Raw genomic sequence first — 17,148 nt, 5'->3', positions numbered from 1 at the left:
GGCGCGCCCTGGTGGGTGCTGCTCACCTCAAGCAGCCTCTCAGGTGCTTCCTTGGCCCATTGGCTTTCTTTTGGCCCAAAAAAATCCTCCGGGAGTTGCGTTGCATTTGGACTCCGTTTGATATTAATTTCTTGCAATGTAAAAAACATGCAGAAAACAGCAACTGGCATTGGGCACTATGTCAATAGGTTAGTACCAGAAAATGATATAAAATGACTATAAAATGATTGTAAAACATCTAAGAATGATAATATAACAGCATGTAACAATCAAAAATTATAGATACGTTGGAGACGTATCAGGCGCCGCCCCCCTGCACTTGTCCTATTCAGACTCCAAGGGGTAGCGCGGCCTGCCCTGGCTGCCCTCCTCTCTTTCCACTAAGGCCCGTGGTGTCCCATTAGTTCCCTCGGGGGGTTTCAGTAACCCCTCCGTCACTTCGGTTTTACCGGAAACTTCCCGGAACACTTCCGGTGTCTGAATAACATGGTCCAGTATATCACTCTTTATGTCTGGACCATTTTGAGACTCCTCGTCACGTCCGTGATCTCATCCGGGACTCCGAACAAACTTTGGTCATCAAAAACACATAACTCATAATACATATCGTCATCGAACATTAAGCGTGCGGACCCTACGGGTTCGAGAACTATGTAAACATGACCGAGACACATCTCCAGTCAATAACCAATAGCGGAACCTGGATGCTCATATTGGCTCCTACATATTGTACGAAGACCTTTATCGGTCAAACCGCATAACAACATACGTTGTTCCCTTTGTCATCGGTATGTTACTTGCCCGAGATTCGATCATCAGTATCATCATACCTAGTTCAATCTCATTACCGGCAAGTCTCTTTAATTGCTCCTTAATACTTCATCCCGCAACTAACTCATTAGTCACATTGCTTGCAAGGCTTATAGTGATGAGCATTACCGAGAGAGCCCAGAGATACCTCTTCGAAACACGGAGTGACAAATCCTAATCTCAATCTATACCAACCTAACAAACACCTTCGGAGACACCTGTAGAGCATCTTTATAATCACCCAGTTACGTTGTGAAATTTGATAGCACACAAGGTGTTCCTCCGATATTCGGGAGTTGCATAATCTCATAGTCTGAGGAACATGTATAAGTCATGAAGAAAGCAGTAGCAATGAAACTGTGATGATCATAATGCTAAGCTAACGGATGGGTCTTGTCCATCACATCATTCTCCTAATGATGTGATCCCGTTCATCACATGACAATACATGTCTATGGTCAGGAAACATAACCATCTTTGATTAACGAGCTAGTCAAGTAGAGGCATACTAGGGACACTATGTTTTGTCTGTGTATTCACACATGTACTAAGTTTCCGGTTAATACAATTCTAGAATGAATAATAAACATTTATCATGATATAAGGAAATATAAATAACAACTTTATTATTGCCTCTAGGGCATATTTCCTTCACACATCACCATCACCGTCACCACACCGTCGTGCTGATGGAACTCATCTACTTCTTAGACCCTCTACTGGATCAAGAGTTCGAGGGATGTCGGTCGCGCTGAACGTGTGCAGAACTCGGAGGTGCCGCACGTTTGGTACTTGATCAGTCGGAACGAGAAGACATTCGACTGCATCAACCGCATTGAGCAAATGCTTCCGCTTTCGGTCTACGAGGGTACGTAGACACACTCTCCCCATCTCGTTGCTAGGCATCTCCTAGATAGATCTTGCGTGAGCGTAGGAATTTTTTTGAAATTTCATGCTACATTTCCCAACAGTGGCATCCGAGCCAGGACTATGCAGAGATGATATGCACAAGTAGAACACAAAGAGTTGTGGGCGATGATCATCATACTGCTTACCACCAATGTCTTATTTTGATTCGGCGGTATTGTTGGATGAAGCGGCCCGGACCAGCCTACATGACCGAGTTCATGAGACCGGTTCCACTGGCAGACATGCAACTAGTTTTGCATAAAGGTGGCTGGCAGGTATCTGTTTCTCCAACTTTAGTTGAATCGAATTTGACTGCGGTCGGTCCTTGTGAAGGTTAAAACATCAAAGTTGATAAATCACCGTTGTGGTTTTGTGTTGTAGGTAAGAACGGTTCTTGCTAGAAGCTCGTAGCAGCAACGTAGAACTTGGAACAACAAAGTAAATGACGTCTAACTTGTTTTTGTAGGGCATGTTGTGCTGTGATATGGTCAAGACATGATGTGATATACGTTGTTGTATGAGATGATCATGTTTTGTAAAAGTTATCGGCAACTGGCAGGAGCCTTATGGTTGTCGCTTTATTGTATGAAATACAAATGACATGTAATTGCTTTACTTTATCACTAAGCGGTAGTGATAGTCGTAGAAGCAATAGTTGGCGAGACGACCACGACACTATGATGGAGATCAAGGTGTCAAACCGGTGATGATGGAGATCATGACGTTGCTTTGGTGATGGGGATCAAAGCACAAGATGATGATGGCCATATCATGTCACATATTTTGATTGCATGTGATGTTTATCTTTTTGCATCTTATTTTGCTTATTACGGCGGTAGCATTATAAGATGGTCCCTTAACTAAATTTCAAGGTATAAGTGTTCTCCCCGAGTATGCATTGTTGCGAAAGTTCTTCATGCTAAGACACCACGTGATGATTGGGTGTGATAAGCTCTATGTTCAAATATAACGGGTGCATGCCAGTTTGCACATGCAGAAGGTTAAACTTGACGAGCCTAGCATGTACAGACATGGCCTCGGAACACTGGAGACCGAAAGGTCGAACGTGAATCATATAGTAGATATGATCAACATAGAGATGTTCACCATTTATGACTACTCCATCTCATGTGATGATCGGACATGGTTTAGTTGATTTGGGTCATGTATCATTTAGATGACTTGAGGGATGTCAATCTAAGTGGGAGTTCTTAAGTAATATGATTAATCGAAATTTTAATTTATCATGAACTTAGTCCTGATGGTATTTGCAAATTATGTTATAAATCAATAGCTCGCGTTGTAGCTCCCCTATGTTTTTTTGATATGTTCCTAGAGAAAACTAAGTTGAAAGATGATGGTAGCAACTACACGGACTGGGTCCATAACTTGAGGATTATCCTCATTGCTGCACAGAAGAATTATGTCCTTGATGCACCGCTGTGTGAAAGGCCTGCTGCAGGAGTAGAAGCTGACGTTGTGAATGTCTGGCAAGCTCGATCTGATGACTACTCGTTAGTTCAGTGTGCCATGCTTTACGGCTTAGAATCGGGACTTCAAAGACGTTTTGAACGTCATGGACCATATGAGATGTTCCAGGAGTTGAAGTTAATTTTTCAAGCAAATGCTCGAGTTGAGAGATATGAAGTGTCCAACGGGTTCTATAGTTGCAAGATGGAGGAGAACGGTTCTGTTTGTGAGCACATACTCAGAATGTCTAGGTACCATAATCACTTGACTCAGCTGGGAGTTAATCTTCCAAATGATTGTGCCATTGACAGAGTTCTTCAATCACTGCCACCAAGCTACAAAGGCTTCGTGATGAACTACAATATGCAAGGTATGGGAAAGACTATTCCCGAGCTCTTCGCAATGCTAAAGGCTGCGGAGGTAGAAATCAAGAAGGAGCATCAAGTGTTGATGGTTAACAAGACCACTAGTTTCAAGAAGAAGGGCAAGGGTAAAAAGAAGGGGAACTTCAATAAGAATGATAAACAAGTTGTCACTCCCGGGAAGAAACCCAAAGCTGGACCCAAGCTTGAAATTTAGTGCTTCTACTGCCAAGGTACTGGTCACTAGAAGCAGAACTGCCCCAAGTATTTAGCAGATAAGAAGGATGGCAAAGTGAACAAAGGTATATTTGATATACATATTATTGATGTGTACCTTACTAATTCTCGTAGTAGTGCCTGGGTATTTGATACCGGTTCGGTTGCTCATATTCGTAACTCGAAAAGATTCCTAAGGACGAGGTGACGATGCGCGTCAGGAATGGTTCCAAGGTCGATGCGATCACCTTCAGCACGCTACCTCTACATCTACCTTTGGGATTAGTTTTAGACCTGAATAATTATTATTTGGTGCCAGCGTTGAGCATGAACACTATATCTGGATCTCTTTTAGTGTGAGACGGTTATTCATTTAAATCAGAGAATAATAGTTGTTTTATTTATATGAGTGCTATCTTTTATGGTCATGCATCTTTGAAGAGTGGTCTATTTCTGTTGAATCTTGATCGTGATGATACACATATTCATAATATTGATGCCAAAAGATGCAAAGTTGATAATGATAGTGCAACTTATTTGTGGCACTGCCGTTTGGGTCATATCGGTGTAAAGCACATGCAGAAACTCCATAAAGATGGACTTTTGGAATCACTTGATTATGAATCATTTGATACTTGTGAACCATGCCTTATGGGCAAGATGACTAAAACCCTGTTCTCCGGAACAATGGAAGGAGCTAATGACTTATTGGAAATAATACATACCGATGTATGCCTTGCAATGAGTGTTGAGGCTCGTGGCGGGCATCGTTATTTTCTGACCTTCACAGATGATTTGAGCAGATATGGGTATATCTACTTAATGAAACACAAGTCTGAAACGTTTGAAAAGTTCAAAGAATTTTAGAGCGAAGTGGAGAATCATTGTAACAATAAAATAAGGTTTCTACAATCTGATCATGGAGGTGAATATTTGAGTTACAAGTTTGACCTTCATTTTAAAACAAGGGATAATTAATTTGGTGCCCTTAGTTGTGTCCCCCTTGGCAGGTTTGCCCCGAGTTTCCAACAACCCTCGTTCTTGCCCAACTCACTTTGGTTTCTTTGTGCTTTTGCCCTCCCGTCACGGTTCCGTCCAGTCAGCGCCGTTTGACCGCTACCGCCGCTAGATTTAGGAACTGACTTGCCCCCCGTGCTCACTCGCTTGTTCCCCCCTCACTCTTTTGTTCCCCATTCCTCCCGTCACTCTCTCTCCCTGTCCAAACCCTAGTTCGTCGGCGCCACCACCAGATCCAGAAACCCTAAGGGCACCACCACCAGAACGTTGTCTGTAGCACCAACACATCCATTTCCAGGCGATGGGGGAGAATGGAGAAACCCTAGGCGGCAGCCGCCACCACAAGAAGGGAATCGCATCGGCGCGGGAGGGCGATGGCTGCGCGCACGGCCACGGCGGCGGTGACATCATCGACGATGATAAAAGCTTGCCATCGGTTAGGGGGGGCGTTGAAGGCGGCTGTGGTAGTAGTCAGGGCGACAAAGGCAAGGGCACCGCATCTGCACGGGGGATCCCGACGGGGTAAGTCTCAGATCTGCTTTTCCATAGTATTGTAGGCTTGATTCAGAGAAGATTTAGTCATGGTAGATGTTGTGTTCATTATTGTAGGATGGATCCAGCTGTTGCATTCTTTCTATCTATTAGAATGGAGACCACAGTCATAGTTTCTGCTGGTACTAGAGGAAAAGAAAGCAGCTTCACATTTCCATTAGTTGTGGACAGCAGTAGTAGTTCATTTAATGATTTTAGGGCTAGTATTTGTGCAAAGTATCCATGGGGATTGTTTGATGTTGTTGACATAAGATACTAGGACAGTTCATAGGAGAGTTGGAACCCTCTACAGTGTGATGATGAGTTAGGTTTGATATTTGCAAGAAATGAAGAGACAAGGTCATGCAATTTGGAAATTACAGTAATTCAGAGAATAAGAGGAGAAAGGTGTGAGAAAACACCTGCATCTAGGACAACTGCTGGAGGGACCAGAGGTAGAAAAAGGGGTAGACCATTGAAAGGATCGAGATGGACCTAGAGGGGGGGTGAATAGGTACAATTACAAATTTTAATTATTACTTAGCAATTTTAGGCAATAATGCGGAATATGAAGATGAGCCTAACAATTGCAAGTGAGTACTAAGTACTAAGCAAGTAACACAAGCACGTAAGTAAGCAAGCACAATATGATGTACGTAAGTGTAAAGAGACAAGTAACCACAAGTAGAGAGTTAGGGTTAGAAATAACCGCAACTCCGGGAGACGAGGATGTATGCCGATGTTCACTTCCTTGGAGGGAAGCTAGTCACTGTTAGAGAGGTGGATGTTACCATGAAGGCACACCAACGCCACGAAGGCTCACCCAATTCTCCCTTTGAGACAACACCACGGAGGCGTTTCTCAACCACTAGTGGTAGACCTTGGGGTGGTCTCCAAACCCTCACAAACTTTTCCGAGGGTAATCACAAAGTTCAATTCCTCTCCGAATGACTCCTACCGCCTAGGAGTCTCCAACCTCCAAGAGTAACAAGAACGATGGGGGAAAGCTCAAAACTTGCTCAAATCACGAATTCCTTTGGTGCAAAGAAGGAGAAGGAGTGGATCTATCACTTGATTGGACAACTTCTCACAAATGCTCTCTAATCCCTTGGGGATCTAAGATTTGGTGTGGAGGAGTGAGAGAGAGTAAGAAATGTGTTCTAGGGTTTGTTCAAAGTGAGTGATCAACCCACTCCCGTGGGGGAGAAGGGCTATATATAGTGTGAGTGCAAATGTGGCCATTATAGAGTAAATGAACGGGCAGGCCGGAAATCTGGGCTAGAGGCCGGACATCCAGATTGGCAAGGGCACACAAGGAACACATCAGAGGCAGAGCAGAAAACAGAGAGGCCGGACATCCGGGGTCCAAGCCCGGACATCCGGCGTATCAGGAAGGCCCGGACATCCGGTAGATGACCGGACATCCGGCTGATCACAAGGCGGTTACAGAAACCCAGTTGTTCTGTGGTAGTAGGGGCCGGACATCCGGGATAAGGCCCGGACATCCGGCGCGGCATGAGAGCCCGGACATCCGGCATAGAGGGCCGGACATCCGGCAAATGATACCAGCAAAAATGCATTCTGGATAGCCAGGGATGGAAATCCGGCCTGCAGGCTGGATATCCACCGTGAACACGGACATCTGGGGACAAGCCCGGACATCTGGTATGCTAGAGACAGAACCTTATCAGAGGGCATAAAGTTGGATCACTAGCCTAGTTTTGAACGGTTGTTATTGACATGAGCAAGTCTTAAGCTAACCCTATCGATCCCCTCTTAATAGTGTGGGATCCTATACTCAAGGAAATAAATATGAAATCACTTTTGATACTTCATCCTTGATCAAAGTTACTTCATATGCTCTTGATCCACACACGTCGATGAAACCGGGGACTAACACCTGAGATTTACTTAACAACCATTGTTAGTCCCTTACATGTATATTGTCATCAACATCAAAAACATGATGTAAGAGCATGATTTCTCTTTCAATCTCCCCCCTTTTGTTTGTTGATGACAATCACACATGTACTATCACAGTTGTAATAAATAATCAGTATTGACAAATATGAGAGCAAGAATACAAAGTATGTTGATGTTTCTATTTGTATTTGGCTCCCCCTCATTGTGAGCATGCAATGAATGTATTAGAATGCATGTGTATCTCCAGAAGATATATATGTATTTGCCATGCACATAGGAAATCATAATGACACATGGATAAGGAAACAACAATTCCATAGCCACAAGGTAATCAATATAGACTCACATGATCAAGATAATACGATAACGTAGGTAGCAACATACCAAGTTTAACATACCAAGTTCGAATAACAGTAGGGCTAATCCCAAGCAACATAACAAGTTCAACATACCAAGTTTGAATAATAGTGGGGCTAACACAACGAGCTAGTACATCAAGTAATACTACTTCTCCCCCTTTGACAGCAACAAATAAAAAAAGGGGCACACTCGGTCACTCCTGGCGGATGTCATCAAGATCATCAAAGAACTCCAGATACTCGTCACGAGAGGGGAAGCCTAACGTAGAGGTGGACGGAGCCGCGGGAATAGGATCATCGTCACTCACGGGACTCCCACGGTTATGGAGGCGCTGCTTGAGCTGATTCTTGGAGAGGATGAGGCGCTTCTGAACATCATAATTCTGCTGACAGCTAAAAGTGATGGACCTCATGATGGTAGATTGAGCCTTGCTGATGAACATCGCTAAGCGACCACGGGGAGCCGTTGAGGAAGATGGAACAAAGGAACCAGTGGGCTGAGTCCTGCTAGCAGACCTCCTAGACTATGAAGGAGCAGTAGGCGGAGCCGCAGCCACCACACGCATATGAGGAGCAGGCTTCCAACAAGAGTGAACAGTAGTCTTGACCACCTCAAATGGAGCAGTATGATCAATCAAATCCTGAATGAATGGAGCATGAGGAAACTGGTGTGTCTGAATGAAGTTGCAAAGACGGATCTCATGCCAAATGAAATGGGTTGTGTCCAGAGGCTCAGTGGGTTTGTCATGCATACAAACCATCAAGTCAATGCAATAGTTGTAGGCCCGCGAGCGATCTCCCTTCTTAGGATAGAGAGTGTGAAGCACACACTGATAGAGGATGTAGTAAGGAGCACGGAAGATAGATACCTCATTGAGTGGATATGCAAGTTCTTCTTGAGTGAGCTGAGAGGTAGGTTTGATAAGTGGTAAGCAAGCATCAATCGCTTTGGGCTTGCTCTCAGGATACATACTGTGGATGTGATGGCCAACACCGGAGAGACCTAAAATCTGAACAAACCTGTCATAGGTGATGCTCAGAGTGGTGTTATCAGTCCTCCAAGTGACAGTGTTGTCCGGACCAAAGAAACAGGTGGCATAGAACTGTAGAATGGCAGCTTCATTCCAATCACACCTGAAGGTCATTGCGGGACCGAGAGTCATATCATCAATGATCTGGACCGGATCATTTGGAAACATGTCAGGATTCTCACGTAGGAAGTTCAGATCCAAGTATGAGTGAGGAGCAAGGCCACCCCACGGACGAAACTGGAATAAAGATCCTGCTGCATACGAGTCCAGAACCAAGGATCCTCCGCATCAGCCACCATCTTATATTGATTGACATCCCGACGAAACGCAAGATATTGAGCTGCCCCTAGAGTTTTGAAGTTGTGAGGAGCACGATCCCCGCTGTCAGGAAGCTCCATGGAGATGCGACGACCATGAGCAACGGGCATTGCAGACCTGCTGACATGAGGCATCGGGGCCCTCCTAGTACCGGGCTTTGACTGTCCAACGGAGTGTCTTGGTGCACAGACCTCCTCATCCTCCCCAACATAGTCCGCATCATCTGGATCCGAGGCCGACGGACTAGTGGATGGTGCCCTCTTCTTCTTCTTAACGGTGGTGGCCTTCTTCTTCTTAGGCCGAGCATGCTCATCAGAGTCGGTTGAGCCTTGCCGGTGACAACCCTGGAAGAGGACTCAGGACGATCGGGGCCACAGTTCTTGGTCCTTGCCATGATGAACTCCGGCAGTTACTCCCACACAACACCGGTCCCTCCCAAGGGATTCACAACCCAACCCAAGAAATGGATTGGATAGGATCGTAGATCGGGAGGAGGAGAGGCCATGAGCAGGAGATCGGGGCCGGAGCACGTAGAATAGGGTCGGGGCAGCACCGGAGCGGCAGCCCGGCGGCGGCGGCTGTGACGAGCGCTGGGGGAGAGGAACGTGAGTGAATGGGAAATGAGCCCCAAACGCCCGAGCCCCTCCCCAGATATGTGTGGCCGCGGTTACGGACCGGATATCCGGGGCCCGACCCGGATATCCGGCGAGCGAAGATCAGAGAGCGTGTAAAAAGGGGACAACGGGCCGGACATCCGGGAAGGAGGCCGGATATCTAGTGTGTGAGGGACCGACAGCTATAGGATCAGGGCCCGGATGTCCGGCTAAAGCCCGGATGTCCGGCAGTGGGCCGGATGTCCGGCCACAGGACAACAGATTTAGGCCAGAGAGAGATTGGAAAGAAGATAATTTCCGTGATTTGATATGGACTCCGCCAAGGAGTTTTGGAGAGAATTGATAAAAGTGACTCCCTGAGTAATTCTAAGGCCATACTAAGATGAAATAGCATCCCTAACAACAACAAAAAAACAAAAGTTTCACATACATAAGATACACGCAATGACCGAGGTCACCATGTTTGAGCATATGTAACATAGTGCCGCAAAGATGTGGACTTTGGGCATATAGTCATGACTCCATCATGTTAAAGCACCGTAGTTCGAGACCCATGGTAGCTTTGAGAGTGTTGGTTCTTTTTATGCATTATGTAAGGTGAGAGCATTCATGAATTGAATGCCTCCCCCTAAATATATGCCTACATCATGACCAGACATTAGATTCATGCATGAATGGGTACTAGATTTCACATAATATTGTCAAGCTCCAAGATACCAAGTTCACGCCTAAGTCGACAAAACCTTGCTTCATCTAACGGTTTGGTGAAGATATCTACCAGTTGCAAATCTGTACCAATGTGATCAATGTGAATATCTCCCTTTTCAACATGATCTCTCAAGAAATGATACCTAATATCAATGTGTTTGGTGCGGAGATGATCTTTAGGGTTCTCAGCAATATTGATGGCACTTTCATTATCACATAGAAGAGGCACATGTCTATAGGTGATACCGTAATCCTTCAAAGTTTGCCTCATACATAACAACTGAGTTGCACAACTGGCGGCAGCAATGTATTCAGCTTCTGCGGTAGAGAGAGCAATACAATTTTGTTTCTTCGAGGACCAACTTACCAAGGATCGTCCAAGAAACTGACATGCACCGGATGTGGACTTACGATCCACTTTGTTTCCAGCCCAATCCGCATCCGTGTACCCAATAAGATCAAACTTAGCATCCTTGGGGTACCAGAGGCCCAACTTTGGGGTGTGAACAAGGTATCTAAGAATATGCTTAACCGCCTTATGATGACTTTCCATAGGGAAAGCTTGAAATCTAGCACACATGCATACACTGAACATGATGTCTGGTCTAGATGCACAAAGATAAAGCAATGAACCAATCATAGAGCGGTAAGTAGATGGGTCGAAAGGAGTACCATTTGTGTCTTCAGTGAGAGCAATTTTGGTTGGCATGGGTGTCTTGCATGGACTAGCATCAGACATGCCAAACTTCTCTAGGATATCCTTGAGGTACTTTGCTTGAGATAAGAAAATTCCTTCTTGAAATTGTTGAATTTGAAATCCGAGAAAGAACTTCAAATCCGTATTGAGTGACATTTCAAAATTCTTGGTCATTGAAGCCGCAAACTTCTTGCACAAATGAATGTTAGGAGAACCAAAAATGATGTCATCTACATAGATTTGGCATAGGATCAAATCACCCTTGTCCCTCTTAGTAAAAAGAGTGGGATCGATCACCCCTCTCACAAAACCATCATCGAGTAAAAACTTCTTCAAATGATCATACCAAGCACGAGGTGCTTGTTTGAGGCCATACAAAGCCTTATGAAGTTTATACACATAGTATTTGTGAAAGGGATCAACGAACCCGGGTGGTTGTGACACATATACTTCTTCTTGTAGAGGACCGTTAAGGAAAGCACTCTTCACATCCATTTGATGTAATGTAAAACCATTGAAAGCGGCATAAGCAAGTAAGATGCGAATGGATTCAAGACGGGCAATGGGGGCAAAGGTCTCACCAAAGTCCAAACCTTCAACTTGTGAGTACCCTTGTGCCACTAACCTTGCCTTGTTGCGGATGATTACACCATTTTCATCTTGCTTGTTCTTGGAAATCCATTTTGTTCCAATGATGTTGTGCTCGGTAGATGGCCTCTTGACTAATGACCACACTTGGTTGTGTTCAAAACTATTCAACTCTTGCATAGCAACTAGCCAATCGTTGTCCATCAATGCATCTTGTACCTTGAGGGGCTCAATACTAGACACAAATGAGAAGTGAGCACAAAAGTTTGTCAAATGTTTATGAGTGACTCTACCTTCTGATATTCCAGTGAGAATTTTGTCAACATCAACACGACCGGCCACTCGAGGCATGATGGAGGTAAGGGTTTCATGAGGTTCAACTTCATGTCCATCATCCACATCCTCAACATATGGATCATTAATGTGTGGAGGAAGATCTTCTTGTTCATATTGCATTTGTTGAGGTTCATCATCAATGGTTGGACTTTCTTGTTCTTGCACTTGATGATGATCTTGTTCTTGAAGATTATCATGAAGGGGAACTTGATCATTCTCTTCAACTTGGGCTAAGGGTATCGGTTGAACAATAGGAGCTTGTGGTGGTATGGATGTTGAAATAGTTTGATGATGTGTGAGACCTCCATCTTCTTCTTCATCATCATGAGATTCTTGTTCCGTAGGAAGAAGTGCACCAACACCCATGGTCAAAATGTCTTGAGAAGAATCTTCTTCACCTACATCACTTAGATCAACTTGCTCCCCATGGGAGCCATTAAATTCATCAAACACCACGTCACAAGTTTCTACAACACATCCATTGGATTTGTTGTAGACTCTATAGGCGTGAGAGTTTGATCCATAGCCAACAAATATACCCTCAATTGTTTTGGATTGAAATTTTCCTAACCGTTCTCTTTTGTTGAGGATGAAACATTTGCACCCAAATACACAAAAGTACTTGACATTTGGCTTGTTTCCAGTTAGAAGCTCATATGGAGTCTTTTCCAATATAGTGCGGAGGAAGAGCCGGTTTGATGCATGGCATGCGGTGTTGACAGCTTCGGCCCAAAAACTATGTGGTGACTTGTATTCATCCAACATGGACCTTGCCATCTCTACAAGTGTACGGTTCTTCCTTTCGGCTACACCATTTTGCTGAGGAGTGTATGGAGCTGAATACTGATGCTCAATCCCTTCATCACTAAGAAATTCTTCCAAGGTATAGTTCTTGAACTCAGAGCCATTGTCACTTCTTATTGCCCAGATTTCTTTGTCAAACTTGCGTTGGGCTTGCTTGGCAAAATCAATGAAGGTGATCTTCGTTTCGTCCTTGGACTTGAGGAAGAACACCCATGTATATCTTGAGTAATCATCAACAATGACAAGCCCATACTTTTTCCCACCAAGACTATCCCATGAAGGAGGCCCAAAAAGATCCACATGAAGGAGCTCCAGGGGCCTTGAAGTAGATACTATGTTCTTGGGTGGGTGCTTTGATTGATGTTGCTTCCCGGCTATGCATGCACTACACACACGATCTTTCTCAAAAGAGACATTGGTTAGTCCAAGGATGTGATTCCCCTTTAAGAGATCTTGAAGATTTCTCATGCCAACATGGGCTAGCCGATGATGCCATAGCCACCCCTTGTCAGCCTTGGCCATTAGACAAGTTGCATGGAATGTGCTCTGTTTCGAGAAATCAACCGTGTAAAGGTTGCCATCCAACTCTCCAACAAAGGCCACTTCGAGAGTATCTCTCTTAAAGACTTTCACATCCGTTAGTCCAAAGAGTGTATCATAACCAACAGAAGCCAATTGGCGAACAGAAAGCAAGTGGTATTTAAGGGATTGGACAAGCATGACATTTGCAAGAGACATGTCATTTGTGATAGCCACCTTGCCCAACCCGAGTACCTGTCCTTTTGAACCTCCACCAAACATAATGCTCATGAATGGTTGAATAGCTTCCATGAAATCGTAGAGCAATTTGCTATCTCCGGTCATATGATTTGTACATCCACTATCAATCACCCATTTCACTCCACCGGAGAAGTTAACCTACACACAATTAGGACTTGGTTAGAGGCACCCATTTTGCAATGGGACCTCTCAAGTTAGTCACAAGGGTCTTAGGGACCCAAATAGCATAGAACCGGAATGCATTTCGAGGACCAACAAATTTTGCAAAGACTTGTCCATCCTTAGTCTTACGAAGTACATAGGATGGAGGCATGAACTCTTTAGGCTTGTTGAGAGTGGGCATGCCCCTTGTGGCCTTCCCACTCACAACCTTACCTTTCTCCTTGTGCCCTTCTCTTACAAATGTTTCTTTTAGAGGAGTTGTGCACTTTTGAGAGGATGTCTTCTTCTTGCTTGTGCTTGGGTCAAACCCAAGTCCCTCTTTGGCAAACACCTCATTGTGTTGGCTCAATATCTCATCAAGATTCTTTTGCCCTTGAGCACATGTCATGAGACCTCGATTTGAGCCTTGAGAATACGATTTTCCTCAAGAATAGATGCTAGATCACTACTAGAGTTAGTAGTACAAGCATCAACATTGATAATAGGAGAAGAGTAAGCCTTGGCTAGAGTTTCAAGATAAGTAAGTTTGAGTGTCTCAAAACTCTTTGTAAGAACGGTGAGCTCTCCTTCCTTAGTCTTGAGAGACACGGATAGAAGCTCACAATCCTTAGATAGAGAAGCATGAGACTTTACAAGCTTACTTTTATCATTCATTAACTCTTCGCAAGAATCAATAGCCTTTTTCAAGGAGGCAAGATCATTAGTGTGAACATCAATATTTGCACCAATTTTTAAGCATAGTTCATCATTTCGTGCTTCCTCATATTGGACTTTCCGCTCAAGGATTTCACATTTTTCCTTTTCCTCAGTGACGAGGGTTTCGAGTTCCTTAATGGTGATGGTGTGCTTACTCACCATCTCCATAAGCATACGAAACATAGTGAGCTTCTTTCCTTTGAGGGAGCACATGAACTTATTAAGTTTAGCAATCATAGGATCATCTAGATCATCATCCTCATAACTATCCTCCGCATCAAGATACTCATCACTAGGAGTAGAAGGAGTGAAGAGAGGAGGATTTGATCGTGGAGTTACCTTGACCTTGTCAGAAGAGCTTTGGTCCTCTCCATCTTCAACCATGGCCTTTGCCATTAGGCACTTGTGAGCGTTGCCCTTGTAATCTTTCATGTAGTTGTAGGTGACCACGTCACCACTCTTGTTTACTAACCTCAAGGTGTTTTGAGAGTCTTGAGCAACTCCGGCAACACCACTAACATCATCCGGATCGGATTCTTCTTGAGCAACCATTGCTTTTCCATCTCTCTTCTTGAGCTTGGAGTTCAAAGGATTTGGCAACTTCTTCTTGGGAAAGGTCTTGGGAAACCTTGGTTTATCTTCTCTCTTCTCATAAGGGCACTCGTTGGAGAAGTGGTTGGTTTCTTCACAGTTGTAGCATTTTCTTACTTTCTTCTTTGGAAATCTTCCCTTGAATTTTCCCGCGCTAAACTTCTTGACAAAGAGAGCCATGTCTTCATATGAAGGGCCCTCGTCGGATTCAATCTCATCACCATCTTCATCATCATCATCATCTTCTTCTTCTTCTTCACTTTGCTCATCTTCACATACATGCTTGGCCTTCAATGCAAGATTGATCTTTGATGATGGGGAACCATGCATGGCAAGATGTTTTGTGGCATTAGCCTTCGACTCTTCAAATAGTTGAAAGGTGGATATGATGTCATCTGTAGTCATTTCCTTGAAGGTATGGTGTTGTCTTATGTCCCACACCATTTGATGGTGATATGGGGCAAGAGCATGAAGCAACTTATCCACAAGGAAACGCTTAGTCATGTTGAATCCATCTTGTGTCTTGTCACACTCACATGACTCAATATCGGCAGTGAGAGTCATGAGACGCTCATGGAGTTGATTGGGGGTTTCACCTTTCTCCATACAAAAGTTTTGCAATTGCCCCTTGGCAATTTCATATTGAGCACTCCGGAGGGTAGAGGTGCCAGTCTTGGATCTTATAATACTTTCCCATAGTTCCTTGGCACATGTGATGTGTATGAACGGTCTCCTTTGCTTTTCAGCCATACCTCTCCTTATACACATGATTGCAGTGTCATTGAGGTTCTTGTCATATATTTCTCTTGGTGTGGGGTTCTTTGGATCAACCACATGATAGCCATACTCTATGATCTCCAGCATCTCATCGTTTCCATGTCGAAGATGATCCTGCATAGCAACTCTCCACAAAGCAAAATCGGAAGTGGCACTAAGTAAAGGAGGTTTGCCTTGAGGATTATATCTTGGTTTCTCAACCTGAGGTCTTGCATAAAGCCAAGGAACACTGGCGTGTTCATTGCTAGGAGGTTGTTGACCAAGTGATGAAGTAGGCACAGTTGGCCTCGAAGCCACACCACCTGAGAGTGGTGCAAGCACCGTGGACAACGTGGCTAATCTCATTTGGACCAAGGCCTCAAGAGAAGCATCATGCTCCTCTTTTTGCTTAGCAAGGGCCCGTTCTAGATCCTCAGACGTAAAGGACTTGACTTCAGAAGAAGCCTCGCCTTTATCCTTAGGATCTACAACCAGGGGAGTCCCATATGGGTTCATCTCGCTCTAGGGCGGTTAAGCCACAAGAATAGAGCACGAGGCTCTGATACCAATTGAAAGGATCGAGATGGACCTAGAGGGGGGTGAATAGGTACAATTACAAATTTTAATTATTACTTAGCAATTTTAGGCAATAATGCGGAATATGAAGATGAGCCTAACAATTGCAAGTGAGTACTAAGTACTAAGCAAGTAACACAAGCACGTAAGTAAGCAAGCACAATATGATGTACGTAAGTGCAAAGAGACAAGTAACCACAAGTAGAGAGTTAGGGTTAGGAATAACCGCAACTCCGGGAGACGAGGATGTATGCCGATGTTCACTTCCTTGGAGGGAAACTAGGCACCATTAGAGAGGTGGATGTTACCACGAAGGCACACCAACGCCACGAAGGCTCACCCTATTCTCCCTTTGAGACAACACCACGGAGGCGTTTCTCAACCACTAGTGGTAGACCTTGGGGTGGTCTCCAAACCCTCACAAACTTTTCCGAGGGTAATCACAAAGTTCGATTCCTCTCCGAATGACTCCTACCGCCTAGGAGTCTCCAACCTCCAAGAGTAACAAGAACGATGGGGGAAAGCTCAAAACTTGCTCAAATCACGAATTCCTTTGGTGCAAATAAGGAGGAGTGGATCTATCACTTGATTGGACAACTTCTCACAAATGCTCTCTAATCCCTTGGGGATCTAAGATTTGGTGTGGAGGAGTGAGAGAGAGTAAGAAATGTGTTCTAGGGTATGTTAAAAGTGAGTGATCAACCCACTCCCATGGGGGAGAAGGGCTATATATAGTGTGAGTGCAAATGTGGCCGTTATAGTGTAAATGATCGGGCAGGCGGGACATCCGGGCTAGAGGCCGGACATCCGGATTGGCAAGGGCACACAAGGAACACAGCAGATGTAGAGCGGAAAACAGAGAGGCCGGACATCCGGGGTCCAAGCCCGAACATC

Source organism: Triticum aestivum, chromosome 4B (genome assembly GCF_018294505.1).
Source record: "Triticum aestivum cultivar Chinese Spring chromosome 4B, IWGSC CS RefSeq v2.1, whole genome shotgun sequence".
Lineage (NCBI taxonomy): Eukaryota > Viridiplantae > Streptophyta > Magnoliopsida > Poales > Poaceae > Triticum > Triticum aestivum.
This window is presented reverse-complemented; position numbering follows the sequence as displayed.